Source organism: Herpailurus yagouaroundi, unplaced genomic scaffold, assembly GCF_014898765.1.
Source record: "Herpailurus yagouaroundi ecotype Mexico unplaced genomic scaffold, PumYag 139, whole genome shotgun sequence".
NCBI classification, from domain to species: Eukaryota; Metazoa; Chordata; class Mammalia; order Carnivora; family Felidae; genus Herpailurus; species Herpailurus yagouaroundi.
In genome coordinates this window covers 565,265-582,925 of record NW_024412394.1, presented here as the reverse complement: position 1 = coordinate 582,925, position 17,661 = coordinate 565,265, and the positions used below count along the sequence as shown (strand labels likewise).

General features: G+C 41.8%; 1 long non-coding RNA gene across 1 annotated transcript in view; it reads left to right on the top strand.

The window, feature by feature from the left end:
• Positions 1 to 17,351, top strand: part of LOC121029287 (uncharacterized) — a 34,849-nt gene extending 17,498 nt beyond the window's left edge. Inside the window, exons 2-3 of the long non-coding RNA XR_005789658.1 lie at positions 16,590 to 16,683; positions 17,075 to 17,351. This is a non-coding gene — a long non-coding RNA (uncharacterized LOC121029287). The remainder of the gene's footprint in view (positions 1 to 16,589; positions 16,684 to 17,074) is intronic.
• Positions 17,352 to 17,661: the final 310 nt, after the last annotated feature.

The window sequence follows — 17,661 nt, the reverse complement described above, 5'->3', positions numbered from 1 at the left end:
AGGGGCCCTGTGTGGGACGCTGGGCACACAGCAGTGAACAGGACAGACATGGTCCCTGCCTTTTTTGAAGTACTCACCCCAGTGAGGAGTACAGATAGACGAGCAGATAGAGAGGCAATGACAAAAATTAAGAGATCACAGATGTGATATACTCAGCACAGCATGTACAATGGTACGCATTTTCTTCCCTTTGGATGCCGGAATCTTGAGAGGAGTAAGTGCAATGTAAAATGCATTCACCTTGAGAATTGTATTTAGCTTTTTGATGTTTTCCAAATCTAGTGAGCCCTTCGCTAATTAAAAAGAGGCTTCCCTTCTGCAAAGAAAAATTCATATCTGATCTTATATTTGCTTTATGAAGAAGCCCTTCCCTATGTTTTTCTGCCACCACGGCTTAAATGGTCCAGTGTGCTGCCCATGCCCACGTGGCCAGACTTCTCCAGGGCAAATCCGGCTACAAAGCGTTTTTTAATTTCTCAGAAGTGCAATGTGCTCCCTCACATCCAGGCCTTCCCATTTAAAGCTTAAAATGATTGTTCTCCCTTCTCTTCCTTTCTCTTTCAAAATGAGGAGCTCTCCGTCAGACCGCCGCTGCGCCGCCACCCCAGAGGCCAGCCCCGCTCAGCCTATCGAGCTGGCCAGGCTCGGCAACGCGCTGGGTGGGACCGGCTCGCGGGGACAGTGCACGCAGGTGCGCGTGGAGGTCACGGATCGCAGGAGCAGTTCCACCCTCCACAAGGTGAGAGGCCTTGGGCGCGAGGGCCAAGTGCTCACCCTGTCAGAGCGAGAGGCTGCGCTGAACTTGTGGCTGGGTCCTGGATGTCTGGGAGGACCACTTGGCCCACAGGGGTGGTTTGCGATTAATAAAGCGTTTATAGTGTTTAAAAAGGCGAGGGGAGGGGACGCCTGGGTGGCTTAGTCGGTTGAGCGTCTGACCTTAGCTCGGGTCATGATCTCACAGTTTGTGAGTTCGAGCCCTGCCTCAGGCTTTGTGCTGACAGCTCAGAACCTGGAACCTGCTTCGGATTCCGTGTCTCCCTCTCTCTCTGCCCCTTCCCTGCTCACACTCTGTCTCTCTGTCTCTCTGTCTCTCTCTCAAAAAATAAATGAACATTGAAAAAAATAAAAAAAAAAAAAAACAAGAAATAAGTAGAAAACCACATAGCACAGCCATAGTGAGCCTCATGGGATCACCACCCCCTTATTCAACACTAACAATTTGTCCTGTTTTGCTTTTTTTTTTTTAAATAAGTAAAATACTACAGACTCAGTTGATGCCCCTGTGTACTCCTTCCAGATAGCTCTCCTCTCTCCTCAGAGGTAACCTCCAGCCTGAATGTGATGATTGTCAGGCCCGCAAATTATTTTGTACCATTACTGTATTTTTATGGGTCTGTGAGAACATACAGCATTTTAACGTGTTCAAACTGGATTTACTTATTTGCTAACACATTACAGTCTAGTTTCATCTTCACATCACATTTTCTTTACAAGTGATTTCAAAACTTTTTTGATCACAGGTTTTCATTTTCATGTGAAACCTAACAGAGGATTGAGCAAGGTCTTGCTGGAGACGTTTCAGTGCAAATATTTTTTTTTGCATTCTGTGGCAATTGTAAAATATCACAGAAAGGAAACACGAGTTTCTTTTTTAAGATAATCTGGTGGATGGGTTTCAACAAGTAACCCATAAATATGGTTTTGCCAAAGTCCAAACAGGCTGTACGTGCCTTGAGCATTTTTCTTGAACTGGTTGGGGCCAGAATTTATTTTGCTATATTTGAATAGATGATATAATTGCATGATTCAAAATTTAAGAGAGGCAAAGGATGTATGTTAAAAATACCAACCACTTCATCCCTCACCACACACTTCCCATCTCTGAAGGCAATGAATGTTTTTAATTTCCAAACTATTTAAGTGGGAGTGTGTATTAAATGGGAGGGCATTTAAATGGGACACTCTAGGTGTCCCTGTGCAGCTTGCCTGCTTTTTCCTATCAACCTTATATTTTTGAGATTTATATATTTTGAAACATGTCGACCCAGATGACTCATTTTATCTGTTCCATAACAGTGCTGTCCAGTAGAACTTTCTGCAATGATGGAAATGTTCTATATCTGTACTGTCCAATATGGTACCACTACTGAGCACTTGAAGCATCTGAATGCAGCTAATGTGACTGAGGAACTGAATTCAAACTTTGAAATTTAAAACATAGAATTCATTTGAATCAATTTAAATTTATAATTTTTAAATTTAAATGTAAAGAGTCCCGTGTGGCTTGTGGCTACCATATTGAACAGCACAGCAGTATAACATTCAATTTTATAAATATATCACAGATCATGTATCATTGTTTCGCTTATGAATATTAAAGTTATTTCCACCTTATTGGGGCGCCTGAGTGGCTCAGTCAGTTGAGCGTCCGACTTTGGCTCAGGTCACGATCTCACGATCCGTGAGTTCGAGCCCCGCATCGGGCTCTGGGCTGACAGCTCAGAGCCTGGAGCCTGTTTCGGATTCTGTGTCTCCCTCTCTCTGCCCCTCCCCCACTCATGCTCTGTCTCTCGCTCTCTGTCAAAAATAAATAAACTTAAAAAAAATGGCATAAACCACGTAGACCTATCAGACATTTATTTAAAAAAAATAATTTCCACCTTATTGCTATATAAAATAATGCTGCAATAAACATACTTCTGTATACCTTGTGCAAATGTGGGAGAATTTGGGTATAAGTCTATAAGTGGAGGGGCACCTGGATGGCTCAGTCCACTAAGTGTCCAACTGCAGCTCAGTTCATGATCTCATGGTTTGTGAGTTCGAGCTCTGTGCTGATGGCTCAGAGCCTGGAGACTGCTTCGGATTCTGTGTCTCTCTCTCTGCCCCTCCTCTGCTCGAGCTCTGTCTCTCTCTCTCAAAAGTAAATAAACATTTTTTTAAAAGTGTATAAATGGAATTGTGTTATCACCTCCACTAGAGATTGCCAAATGGTCTCCACAGTGGTTTTTCCAGTTTACTCTCTGACCCAATGTAAGAGGGTCCTTTTTGCCCCATAGTCTCACATTTGATATTACCAGACTTATCTTTGCCAATCTGATGGATGTGAAGTGTTATCTCGTTATTTTCATTGGCAGTTTTTGTTTCTTCTTCTTTGAGGAATTGTCTTTTGTCCTGTCTTCACTTTTTCTGTGGGGTTTATTGTCTTTTTCATATTGATTTGTGGAAGCACTCTATAAATTCTAGATAGTAATTCTTCTTGGTTATATGCCTATATATGACGTCCACATCAATGCACCTTTTATTATTAATTTTTGGAATAGCAATATATTCACATGTATTTCAAAAGGCACACAAAGATAACCAGGGTTCTTCAAAAAGTTAAGTATAGAATTACCATATGACTAAAAAAGATGCTCTCCTTGACCAAACTCTAGCCAGGTGTCTCTAAACCCTTTCAATCTAGACCTATAAAGACTTAAACAAATGCTAACATCGTTTCTAACAGCTCAAGGCCACATCCTTGCAATGACCCTTGACCCCCTTAAAGCACCTGCCTGAGAAAACTGGAGGCGGCCTGAAGGTAGGACCCCTGCCTCTCAGCCTCTTTGGGAGGGTAGAAGCCTAACCTGGATAAGCACCAGTTAATAAACCCAAATGGATTTCACACGGACCAACTCCCCCGCTTCCTGCTTTTTGTAACTTTCCACTTCCCTGACTCTACAAAGTTGCCACTCACCCCCCTCCCTATTCCCTCATTCTCCCTTTAAAATGCCCAGTTACCTCTGTACGAATCAGAGTTGAGTTTCATGCATGTGGGACTCTTTTCTCCACTGCAGTAGTATCTTACCGACTAAAATCTGTCCTTACCACTTTAGGTAGCGCGCAGCATTGTTTATTCTCGATATGAGCCAGCAATTTTACCCAAGAAATAAAAGCGTGTGTACACACAGAAAGTTGTACAAGAATGTTTATAGCAGCGATTTTTCTAATAGCCAAAAAGGTGGAAACAGCCCAAGTGTCCATCAACTGATGAATGGATAAGCACGTTATGATACATACATAGAATGGAATACTAAGTATTCAGCCATAAAAAAGGAATGTAGTACAGATACATGCTACTTTGATGAACGCTGAATTATGCTAAGCCTAAGAAACCAGATACAAAAGGTCAAATTGTGTGATTCCTTTTTATACGATATATATATAGGCAAATCCATAGAGACAGAATGCAAAATAAACTTACAAAAGGCGGGGGGGGGGGGGGCTCTGGCTGTCTCAGTCAGTCGAATGTCTGGCTCTTGATTTTGGCCCAGGTCACAATCTCAGGGTTTGCAAGATCCAAAAGCGCTGCGTAGGGCTATGTGCTGACAGCTCTCTCTGCCTCTCCCTTACTCGTGTGTGCATGTGCGTGCTCTCTCTCTCTTTCTCTCTCTCTCTCTCAAAATAAATAAATAAACTTAAAACAAAAAACAGAGTAGAGGTTAGAGGGTGATGAAGTCAAGGGGAATGTGATTTACTTAATGGACAGGAAGCGTGTTTATGGGGTGATGAAAAATCTTTGAAATTAGAGAAAGGTAGTGGTTACATTAACATTGTGAATATACTAAATACCACTAAACTGTCACGTGAAAATGATTAACTGTATGCTATTTGAATTTCACCCTTTAAAAAAAAGTAACCAGGGGCGCCTTGGGTGGCTCAGTCGGTTGAGCGGCCGACTTCGGCTCGGGTCATGATCTCGCGGTCCATGGGTTCGAGCCCCGCGTCGGGCTCTGTGCTGACAGCTCAGAGCCTGGAGCCTGTTTCAGATTCTGTGTCTCCCTCTCTCTGACCCTCCCCCATTCATGCTCTGTCCCTCTCTGTCTCAAAAATAAATAAACGTTAAAAAAATTTTTTTTAAAAAAAGGTAACCAATAAAAAGTCTCCCTCATTATCCTATTGCTTGGCTACTCTGTAAACCCTTCTCAGAGGTAACCAATGTTTTGTTGTTAATTTGTTTTTCAAAACTCCATGTATAATGACTTTTATTTCTTTTTTTTTTAAGATTTATTTTGAAGTGATCTCTACACCCAACGTGGGGCTTGAACTAACAACCCCAAGATCAGGAGTCACATGCTCTTTCAACTGAGCCAGCCAGGCGCCCCAGAAGTTTTAAATTTTAACATAGACAAATTTATCAATTTTTTCCCTTTGGACTTGTGCTTTTCAAGTATCTTATGCAGAAATTCTATCTTATCCCAATATTCTACTGCCCTACATTTTTCTCTGAAAGTTTAAAAATTTTGCTTTATGCATTTAGGACTTTAATCCAGTTGGGCCTCCTTTCTCTGTATGAAATGAGATAGAAATCTAGTTTTATTTTATTTTATTTTATTTTATTTATTTTATTTTATTTTGAGAAAGAGTGCATAAGTGAGTGAGGGGCAGAGAGAGAGAGAGAGAGAGAGAGAGAGAGAGAGAGAGAGAGAAGCAGGGCTCACTCAAAGTGGGGTTCATGCTCACCCAATGCGGGACTCGAACTCATGAACCGTGAGATCATGACCTGAGCTGAAGTCAGATGCTTAACTGACTGAACCACCTAGGTGCCCCTTTATTTTATTTTTTCATATGGAAAACCAATTGTCTCAGTGCATTTTATCGAATACTCAATCCCATCCACAGAACAAGGACAACTTACCTATGTCAGTATTAGATGTCCATACATATGCATAATTATTGTTAAGCTTTCTTTTCTGCTCCATTGCCCTATGAGTTTATCCCTGTATCAGTACCCAACTATTTTAATTACTAAATAATTGCTATAATTCTTTTTTAGTGTTTATTTATTATTTATTTATTTTTAAGGTTTATTTATTTAGTTTGAGAGAGAGAGAGAGAGAGAGAGAGAGAGAGCTGAAGAGGTACAGAGAAAGGGAGAGAGAGAGAGAATCCCAAGCAGGCTCTGTGCCATCAGCACAGAGCCTGATGCGGGACTTGATCTCACAACCAGAGATCGTGACCTGAGCTGAAATCAAGAATCCCATGCTTAACTACGCCACCCAGGCGCCCTGCCATAATTCTTGATATATGGTAAGGCACATATCTTGTGATATCTTAGTTGTTCTTGGCTCTTTGTTCATCCATATAAATTTTGGAATCAGCTTGTGACGTCCGGAAAAACTATTACTAGGGATTTTTATTAGAATTGCATTAGATTTACAGATTACTTTGGGGAGAGTTGACACCATTGTAATATTAAGTCTTCTCATCCAAAAACATGGTATGACTTTCCGTTTATTTAGGTCTGCTTTAGCACATTTCAATAAAATGATATAATTTTTCTCAGAAATTTCTTGAACATTTTTGTTTGATTTATCCCTAGTTACTTTCAAATCTTTATTGTATTGTAAAGGGCTTTTTAAAATTATATTTTCTTACTAATCCGCCACTTGTATAAATAAAACCAGTTTTTTTGCTTATTAATCTCATATCCAGTAACATTTCTAAGGTTTCCTATCAATTCTAATAGTGTGTTGGGTTTTCTATGTAGACAATAAAATCCCTATAAATAATACAATAATTATTTATGGTGTTTCCCCCCTTTTTAATTGTCAGGTTAGCAGTACACACACAGCTGGGTTAGATTTACACACACACACACGCACACACACACACACACACACACACACACACAGAGCTGGGTTAGATTTACAAAAATCTTGTTTAGGATTTTCCCAACTATGTTTGTTAGTGAGATTAGCCTATAGTTTTCCTATCTTATACTGTCTTTGTCTAATGTTAACAATGTTAGGGGCGCCTGGGTGGCGCAGTCGGTTAAGCGTCCGACTTCAGCCAGGTCACGATCTCGCGGTCCGTGAGTTCGAGCCCCGCGTCGGGCTCTGGGCTGATGGCTCGGAGCCTGGAGCCTGTTTCCGATTCTGTGTCTCCCTCTCTCTCTGCCCCTCGCCCGTTCATGCTCTGTCTCTCTCTGTCCCAAAAATAAATAAACGTTGAACAAAGTTATATTAAGCATTATAAAATAATTTGAAAATGTACTCTCTTTTTTCTCTTCCCTGGGAAAGTGTATGCTGTTTTTGTTTTAATGTCGGTTATAACCCTGTATCCAAATAATAATCTCATGGAGTGTTTTTTCTACCTTCAAATAATTTGTACAAAACAGTGAGCCCCTTGGCCCCACACTCTTTAATTTTTTTTTCTTTTTTAATAATCTCTATGCCCAAGGTGGGGCTTGAACTCGTTAGTCAGAGATCAAGAGTCACATGCTCTACCCGCTGAGCTAGCTAGGCACCCTAATTTAAAAAAAAATATTTCTAAGGCCCAGGGCGCCTGGTTGGCTCAGTTAATTAACCGTCAGACTCTTGATTTCACTTCAGGCCATGAGCTCACAGTCATGGGATCAAGCCCCGAGTCAGGCTCCACGCTGAGTGTGAAGCCTGCTTGAGATTCATTCTCTCTCTCTCTCTCTCTCTCTCTCTCTCTCTCTCTCTCTGTCTCTCTCTCTCTCTCAATCCTTCTTTCTCTCTGCCCCTCCCCCACTCACACACACACACACACTCTCTCTCTCAAAATAAATAAACATTAAAAAAAAATTTAAGTCTCCTCACTCTTTTACTGGGCTAATTTCTATTCATCCTTCAGTTCTCACCGTGAACTTCATATCCTCAGGAAGCTCTTTACTGTGTCACATGAGATTAGCTGTCCCTGTTCCATATCCCTCATAGCACATTTTATTTGTTCTATCATAACTCACTTCACATTTCATTGTAATGTTTCACTAAATGTTAATATTTTCAGCTGGGCCACAAGCTGCTTGAAGGCAGGGACCCTGTGCTTCGCACGCTGATGGCACAAAGTTGACCATCAATATTTGTTGACTGACTAAGTGAATGAGTAAAAGAAGTAGCCTCAAAATCGGACATGAATCAAGTTATTCTTGGATATGGGCAAATTTGAGCTCCCTGCGAAGGCCTTCTGCTTCAGAACAAGTAAAAGAACTAAGAAAGACCACAGCACCAGCTATGGAAGCAGAGGCCTATGGAAGGAGGTGGATGCCCCACCCTGGTCCCTCTGTGCAGAAGCTCAGTATAAAAAAAGTGATGGGGACAGAGATGTGTCAGCACCAGGGACCCCATCATCACTGGAGTTCTGTTAGAATCCTGGGCATTCATTGTGCCACCTGAGAGCCAAGTGCTATGTAGGGTTATGGGGAAAACCCTGGAGGTACTCTCACAGACAAGAAGCTGGGGCTTGGACAGGGCTAGACTTCTCTTAATAGGAGGAGGAGTCCCTCAAAATATCAGTTTAAATTATATATATAATATATAAGTTATATATATATATTATATATATAATTTAAACTGATATACATATAATTTAAACTGATATATATATAGATATAGATAGATCAGATATCTGGTATATATATATACATATATATTCACATATATATATATATATATATATATATATATATATATATATATATCTGATAACTGATCTATCTATCTTGTACTGTGTGACAAAATTGTATCCAGGCCTGAGAAATTAAATTATACTTTCAGAATTACCAAATCCTGTCAAGACAGGCATGTTTCAATGGCTTCTGTGGGGCCCTAGGGAAACTTGCCTAACATGTCCTCACCCCTCTGACTCATGCTCAGTGACTATCATGTTTATTCTGCATCTGTACCTCAGTAGTAAGAAGTTCCTTGGACAGAGGTATGAGAAATCTACTCGCTGGAAAGACATGATATCCTGGGTATTCTAGCTGATCTGTCTCACATGACTTTGACTAATATCAGGTAGACCTTTGAGCTTCAATAACTCTAAATACACTGGCCAACAGATCTTTAGGCTTGCAGGGAGGTTCATCAGGCCCTGATCCTATATTGTGGTTTGTTCATTCATTCAGTAAACCTTCATGAGCACCTACTGTGTGGGATACAATTGTTGGGTCAGTTCCTGGTATCTACCTAGAGAGGTATTTCCATGTGGCCCAGAAATTTTGATCTATAGAATAGATTTGAAGACTGATGGCTTAGACTTGCTATTTGCCAAATTTCCTTTTCATTGTTTCAAAGCAGAAGAGGGGGATGAAGGGAGCAGGTGCTTGAGGGGGCTTATTTTAAGTGTGTAGGTTGATTAAATTGTTGAGTGAGGTCACCATCACCTAACATCTCTTCCTGCATAAAACTCAGAGAAACCTCAGGACTAGCCCTACATCTGAGTATCCTCTGGTGCCTGGCCCTGACTCTTCTCTGAGTTGTATGGCTACAGGGCCAGATCAAAGCCATGTTGGTATTTTTTACTGCTATACCCAGACTTTCTGCTTTTTCACCATGGAGACATTTAACTCCATTACCCGTTGAATCAGCTGACATGTATCTAAGAGACTTCAGCCTCACACAAGACTTGGAGGGCAAGGTATCATAGTAAAGTAAAAGCATGTGCTCTGTAGACAAAGCTTGGGTTCAAATCCAACCTCCAGCACTTACTTCTCTAGGCCTCAAGGAAAAATAGAGTTAATAAGAGTCTAACCAGTTTTGGTTAGGATACACTCAGCTGCAACTGACAGAAAACTCAACTAACAGTATAGATATTAACTCATTTCATATTACAAAAAGGTCTGGAGGTAGGTGGCTGGTAAACACCTTAAACTATGTCATCCAAGACCTAGGCTTTCCTCATCCTGCTCCATCATGCTTGGTATGCTGGCTCCTTGGGCCCTCTGTGATTCTCCACTGATACTCTTTGCACACGGGAAACTTTGCTCCTAGAATTCACACATCATTTTGGAAATATTATTGCTTGGGAGTGAGGGGTGGGCAGGGAACAGTGGTCCTCTGGCAGTTTCGATTGTTATTCCCAATTCTCTGCCTCCCCTTTATTTAAGTATACATCCATGCCTTTTGCTATGTGACTTTCCTTGGGCCAATAGAATGCCATAGAACATGATACAAACATATACTTTAAATGTGCTTTTGTGATTTGCCTTTGCTTCTTACACTCCTGTGATGTGGTAAGAGAAGAGCAAATTCCAGACATGCACTGCCCCTCCAGCTTGGGTCCCAGATTAAATAACTGAACATAACCAGAAGTCTGAAGCCCTACTACTCCCTGTCAAGCCCAACTTGGATAAGTCAAACCATAGCCAACTTCTACCACCAAAAGCATGAAAATAGGTGGTTTTTGTTATAAGCCATTGAGATCTTGGAGTTGTTTGTTACACAACAAAAACTGACTATTGCAGTCGATTTTGAGGGTCCCACCAATGTCTAAGCTCCTTAATAGGGTCAATTATCTTATACTACAACTCAGAGATGTGAGGAGAAATAGTTTATCTATAAGCAATGTGGTCTTTCTTACAAACTTCATCCACTGGGTGGCATTAAAAGCTGTAGTTGTTTCAGTGCAATACCACAGAACAAACAGGTTGTTCAGATATTTTTTAATCTATCTAGGTAAAAATGCTCAGAGTCTCAGATTTCTCAGAGGTCTTGCCTCTTCCCAGGCTTTTTTCCAAGTAGCTGTGAGAGTGCATGGAGAGAGAGAAGAGGCTTAAGTGATCTCCTCGGGAATGGGTGTGTGAGGAGAATTGGGGTCCTTGTGCTCTCAATGTGTCCTTTGGCTCCTCTGGTTTATGGGCCAATATGCACTTGGTCATTCTCCCCCTGCTGGCCTTTGGCTAAAGTCAGCACTTACAGTATCTCACATGTCTTTCTTTCTTTCTTTTTTTTTAAGTTTATTTATTTTTGAAAGAGAGAGAGCATGAGTGGAGGAGGAGCAAAGAGAGAGGAGACAGAGAATCCCAAGCAGGCTCTGTGCTGTCAGCACAGAGCCCAATGTGGGGCTCAAACTCATGAACTGCCAGATCAGGACCTGAGCCAAAATCAGGGGTCAGACACTTAATGGGCTGAGCCACCCAGGTGCCCCCTCACATGTCTTTCTTGACTAGGTCTGACTTCAACCTCCCCATAGCTCTGCAAAGCCCAGTGGACCCCTTGAATTTTGACATGGCCCCCATCCAGGCTCTGACGCAAACTACATGCCTCTGTTCCCTGTTTGGATCTTGCTGCCATACCATTCTCCATGGCATGCCCATGGCTCTCAACTGAATACTCATCACTGGAGGACTAGAAGTACAAACTAGACCCTTTCTCTCTGACAGTTTACCCTGATTTGTCCATTTATCTACATTGGGCACAAGTTTGTGCCAACTTCAATGATTTCTTCTCTTTCTGGATATTTCTGAAGCCATTCCCACAAAAGCAAGTTAGGCCTCTTTGATTCTTATCTCACTCTCACCTTCTAGCTATCTTCTTCAATGTCCAAGAAAGGAAAGGGCAGGCTTCTCTTTTATTCCTTCGATATCATATCCTTGGCTTCCTGGCCCACTTCCTAAGTCCCACTTCAGAAGACAGAAGTTCATTCTGGAAACAATCCTTTGATATAGGTGTTATCATCATCGTCATGAGTAGATGAGGAAATCAGAGACAATAGACTAAATTACCCCTACTTTGGTGGGGATTTGAATCTAGTTTTGGATCTTGATCTTGTTAAATGGGAGCTAAGTGAATATAGAAAATTATTTCTCTCACAGAGTCCAGTTTTCAAGCCTATTGTTTTGCTGGAAAAAAACTATTTTGAATTTCACTAATGCATATTAGCTCTTTTCTTCTTAGTATTCCTCCTGAAACAATCTTAATCTCCTCACAAACAGATTGATGCCATAACCAAATAAGGAGGAGGTCATTTCCTTGCTAAGTGCAAAGGGAAAAACACATTAATAGTTTCTAAGGATCTAAGTCAATGGCAAAACTAGAGCTAGAATGCTCTCTACTCTGAAGTCCAGGGAATTTTTGGCTAGTCCTTTGTGTTCATGCACACGTGTCAGTGTGTGTATGCATGTGTGTGAGTATGTGTGCATATGCGTGACAATGTTGAGAAAAATCAGGTCTTCAATTATCCTTTTAAAGAGGTTTTCTTATGTCATGAGTCGTTGGCTTTTAAAGCCCCAAAGAAAAATTTGACTCATTTATAATCGGTGTTGTATTATCATTCTTTCTTGAGATAAAACCAGAACCCTTGTTTTCTGTGATGAGCATAGGGATGGGGATTACAGAAAATATAGGGTAATAGGTTACTATTTTAGTATCTCTAGGATCTAAGTCAATGGCAATGGAGAGAAGAGAGGGCAGTGATGGTCCTGACCAACTACCACTGAGCTGTCTAGCCCTTTCACTGTTCTTCGACCTCCTTGAGTCATAACTCTGGCTCCAATAACTTACGAATGCAGCAAAATGAAGCCAAGATATTTTTGAGCCTTACCATATGCCCAGGAGTATGTTATGTACTTTCATATACATTACCTCTTTTATTCTCAAGGCAATCCTTCAAGATAGGTATTAACATTCTCACTTTTCAATGATGAGGGAGCACAGACTGAAAGAGGTTGAATAACTTCTCCAAAGCCCCACAGCTAAACCATGAAAGAGGTGGGATTCAAGCCCTGTCTGCTATGGTTACTAACCTCACCTCCTTTCCTTATATTAAGGTACTTCTTGAGAGAATGTACCAGCACCACATGAGGAGGATTCTGTAAAGATGAGTATTTTCCTTCTTGCAGGAGTTTATTTTTAAAATGTTTTTCTTTCTTGCAGGAGTTTATTTTTAAAATGTAACCTGGCTTTATGGTGGTAGAACAGTCTCAGAACTGTTTGTATCAATTTGCCATTTAAGTTTAAAGTAAAAGACTGGTTAATGATAACAATGAATCATAAAACCTTCAGAAGGAAAGGAGGTTTTGTGGACCTTTTGTGTGTGTGTGTGTGTGTGTGTGTGTGTGTGTGTGTGGCAATTTTAAGTTATTCATTTTTAAAGTCAGTACTTTTTAATGGAAACAACTTGACCAAAAATCTGTCACAGAATTGAATTTTGAGACCCATTAAAACAAAAGTTTAATGAGAAAAAAAAAACCCAAAAAACTTATGTTGGCTTCATTTGTTTATTAAAAAAATTTTTTTGATGTTTATTTATTTTTGAGACAGAGCCCAAGCAGGCGAGGGACAGAGAGAGAGGGAGACACAGAATCCAAAGCAGGCTCCAGGTTCTGAGTTGTCAGCACAGAACCCAACGTGGGGCTCAAACCCACGAACTGGGAGATCATGACCTGAGCTGAAGTCAGACGCTTAACCGACTGAGCCACCCAGGCACCCAACCTGGCTTTAAAGGCATCAGGGGTGCCTGGGTGGCTCACTTGGTTGAGCGTCTGACTTCAGCTCAGGTCATGGTCTCACTACTCATGAGTTCGAGCCCCAGTCAGGTTCTGTGCTGACAGCTCAGAGCCTGGAGACTGCTTTGGATTCTGTGTCTCCCTCTCTCTGCCCCTCCCCCACTCATGCTCTGTCTCTGTCTCTCTCTCAAAAATAAATAAACATTAAGGAAAAAATAAACTAAAGGCATCAGATCGGGGCGCCTGGGTGGCTTAGTCAGTTGAGCACCTGACTCTTGATTTTGGCTCAGGTCATGATCCTGGGGTCATGGGATCGAGGCCCAAGTTGGCTCCACGCTGAATGTAGAGACTGCTTAAGATTCTCTCTCTCTTCCTCTGCCCTTCTTCCCTGCTTGAGTTCTCTCCCTCTAAAATAAAAATAAATAAGGGCACCTGGGTGGCTCAGTCAATTAAGCATCTGCCTTTGTCTCAAGTCATGATCTCATGGTTTGTGAGTTCTAGCCCTGCATCTGGCTCTGCGCTGACCCCCACCCCCCCCCCCACCGTGAACCTGCTTGGGATTCTCTCTCTGCCCGCCTCTCTCTGCCCTTCCCCCAATCACATATGCAAGCTCTCTCTCTCTCTCTCTCTCTCTCTCTCTCTCTCAGAAGAAATAAACTTAAAAAATAAAATGTAAGTAAGTAAATAAATAAACTACAGGCATCAGATTTAAGCCACTGCCAAAAAATATCACAAGTGGAGGAGGCCCCAGCTCCCTTGCCATGGGTTAAAGGGAGCTCATACTGGGATCCGTAAAAAGCCACCCAATCTGAAGGTAGTGTTTGGGGGCATTTCCCACTCTTGTCTTTAAGTTTAGGTTTTTGAAACCAACAGTGAGTAAAGGAGAAAATGCCTAAGCTCAAATCTTTTTTAGAGATTTTATAAAAATTCCAAGGACACCTGGGTGGCTCAGTCAATTAAGCACCCGACTCTTGATTTCGGCTCAAGTCATGATCTCAAGCCTCACGTCGGGCAATGTGCTGACAGTGCAGAACCTGCTTGGGATTCTCTCCCGCCTTCTCTCTCTGCTCCTCCCTCCCTGCCCCCCCCCCCCACTCTAAAAATCAAGAAACTTGAAAAAACTCTAAATGCACATTTTTCTTCCAGACCAGTATATGCTTTTTCTTTAACTCTTTTTGCCGTTTCTTTAGCTCTTTTTGAGCACAGTCTCAATGCCATGACATTCTTGATGGATAGGGGCAGTGCCTCAGACATCAAGAACCCGAAGTTCTTCTGGTTCAGTCTGGTGACCTATCGACCAAAACTCGATGTCTTAAAACAGTTGCCGCTTTATTGTTTCTCACAACGAATTCTGGCAGGTCGTAGCTGGCTTCTGATTCATGTGATGCCCGCTGGCGCTGGAATGCCCTCGAGGGCTTCTTCACTCACAGGTCTTGAGCCTCAGCTGGCAAGGCTCAAGTGGCCAGGGGATGACTGCAATTGCTCAACTGGTGTCACACACCTGAAGCCTCGGTTCTCATTGTTGCTGGCTTCCTCGGCTCTTTGTTGTGAAATCTCAGGGCCCCTCCCTCTCTGTGTGGCCTTTCCACACAGTCGCTCCAGCAGGGTACACAGACTTCTTACCTGGAGACTCAAAGTCCCCAGGAGAGCAAAAATGAAAACTACCAGGGTCTCTTTAGGCTTAGGCTCAGAACTGGCTCATAGTCCCATCCACTGTAGCCTATTGGCTACACAAGGTTGTGAATATTGCGAGGCATCCATTAGGGGTCACCGATACAGCAGACCACCATAGGTCTCAACCTATATCAGCCAGTCCTACAGAAAGTTCTCTTCCCTGTTTGTTTTGTTTTAATTTTTTTAAGTTTATTTATTTTTATTATTAATTTTTGAGAAAGAGAGAGAGAGTGCAAGCCAGGAGGGGCAGAGACAGAGGGAGAGAGAATCCCAAGCAGGCTCCGAGCTCTCAGGGCGGAGCCCAAGGAGGGGCTTGAAATCACAAACTGTGAGATCATGACCTGAGCCAAAACCAAGAGTTAGATGCTTAACTGACTGAGCCACCCAGGTGCCCCTCTTCCCTGTGTTTTTTTTTTTTTTTAGATGAGCCCACAAGAGGCCTTACATGTGTTTGTAAATATCAGCTGTAGCCTCCATGAAGTATCTGCCGTGTTCCTCCTCTCCTATTCTGATTCAACACTCATAGTTCTCAAAGCTGCTTAAGGAAGCTTTGCTGTTACCGGAACTGATATCCTACAGAAGAAGCCATCAGCCGGTCCTCAGATTACCACATTAACGTGTGACAAACTGGGACAATAGGCCCCACAGCAGCAGGACTTGTGTCTGGAGTCCCCGACATCTCTCAGGAAACAGCTCCTTCTGCTGATGAGCCTGGATCTATTAACCACTGGCACTTACACTTGTACTAGGGCCCGGGGTGGTGGTGAGCAGACATCACATCCTCCTTTTCTCTTTCTCGTAGATACAAAGCAAAAAGCCAATCAATGCTCTCAAGCTTCTAGAGCAATAAAGGCAGAAAGTTGAAGGGGAAGACTGTCTTCACCAGCCAGGCAAGATGCCCTGTCACTCAAATAACTTTGTGACAATCTGTTTCTGAGAAGTTACCAATGTGGAGTTTTCCCAGTTGATTAGAAGTAAAATGTCACATTGTCTGTGATAAAATAGCAGGTTATAAAAGGACACAGAAGGAATTCTGGTAAGGCATTCTTTTTAATGACCGAAATCACACAGTGAGGAGAATAGAAAAGGAGACAGTAGCAACAAAATGTTGGAAATTGGAAAGCTGCAAGGCAAACGGTAACTAATTTAGTAGATTAGAGAAAGCTGGGGAAAACCGAGCAGCAACCACATTTACATCAAAGAAGCCGCAAAAGGAATTAGTGACACAAATCACCTCTGGAGGTGAGTATGGGGCTGAAAACAGAACGTTTAGCTGGAAGTCTACTTAAGAAGCAGCTGAACCCCAAATACCCCTCCTCTGACAGCAGGTATATGACTTCTCCTCCCAAACTAGCAGAAGTCTGAGCATTTATATCCCAGAAGGTACCAATTAAAGAGTTTCTAGACTGGAGGACAGCAGATGGCGAGGGTGTCATTCTAAAATGGGAGGATTGGGGTGCCTGGGTGGCTCAGTCGGTTAAGCGTCCAACTTTGGCTCGACTCAGGTCATGATCTCACGGTTTGTGAGTTCGAGCCCCATGTTGGGCTCTGTGCTGACAGCTCAGAGCCTGGAGCCTGTTTCTGATTCTGTCTCCCTCTCTCTCTGCCCCTCCCCCACTTGTGCTCTGTCTCTGTGTCTCAAAAAATAAATACGTAAATGTTTAAAATTTTTTTAAAAAAGGGAATTTCATTCAGAAGAAGGATAGACTACTTAACGTATTTGAAGAAATTGAGAAGAAATATGCACTGGGGGATATTTGAACATTGAATTCATGGTAAGAAGGTAGAAATAATTCACAAAAAGGCAATTATTAGGTCAAGGGGGAATGGGAGGTTACGCAGCAAGTAATGTTTGTGCAGTGGTAATAGGTTAACAGTGAATATCCATTTAACCAAAATGAACTATGTTGGACTGACCCGGGGATGAGAAATGGGCAGATAAGGCCCAGTAGGGGGTGGGTGTCGTTTTCGATAACAAGCCCTGTTGAAGTATTTAAACTGTGTGCATGAATGACTTTGATAAAATATGATAGTATTATGAAATTAATACCAAAATAAACATAAATAAAGACAGGAACTCTAAACAGGAAAGGAGATGAAAGCAGGGATCAGTGGCCTGTTTTTTGTAAAAAGTCTCATAAGATTATTCGACTTTTTGTTTTTCAGTGTCTTCATTGAAAACTTTTTATGGAAGCATGTAACTTGCGTACCCAAAGGGTACATATCATAAACATACAACTTGATATTTTTCACAAAAATGAACACAGCCTTGTAACTACCTTCAAGAGAAAGAAATGGAAGATTCCAGAATATTCCCTCATGGGATGGCTTCATCTACCCCCTTCCAATTGCTACCCACAAGGGTAACCCTTTTCCATTTCTAACATGTAGATTCATGTTGACCATTTTGTATTTTATATAAATGGAGTCATACAGTATGTCACCTTTTGTGTTTGATTTCTCTCATTCAACATTACGTCAATGAGATTCATCTGCGTTGTTGCGTGGCCCTATAGTTCGCCCCCCTGTCCCTTTGTGACAATGTAACACAATTTATCCATTCTACTGTTAATGGCATCTGTCTAGCTTCGAATATGGAGCTACTATGAGGAGTGCTACTATGAACATTTTATTTTTTATTTTTTCTTTAATTTTTTTTAACGTTTATTTATTTTTTTGGGACAGAGAGAGACAGAGCATGAACGGGGGAGGGGCAGAGAGAGAGGGAGACACAGAATCGGAAACAGGCTCCA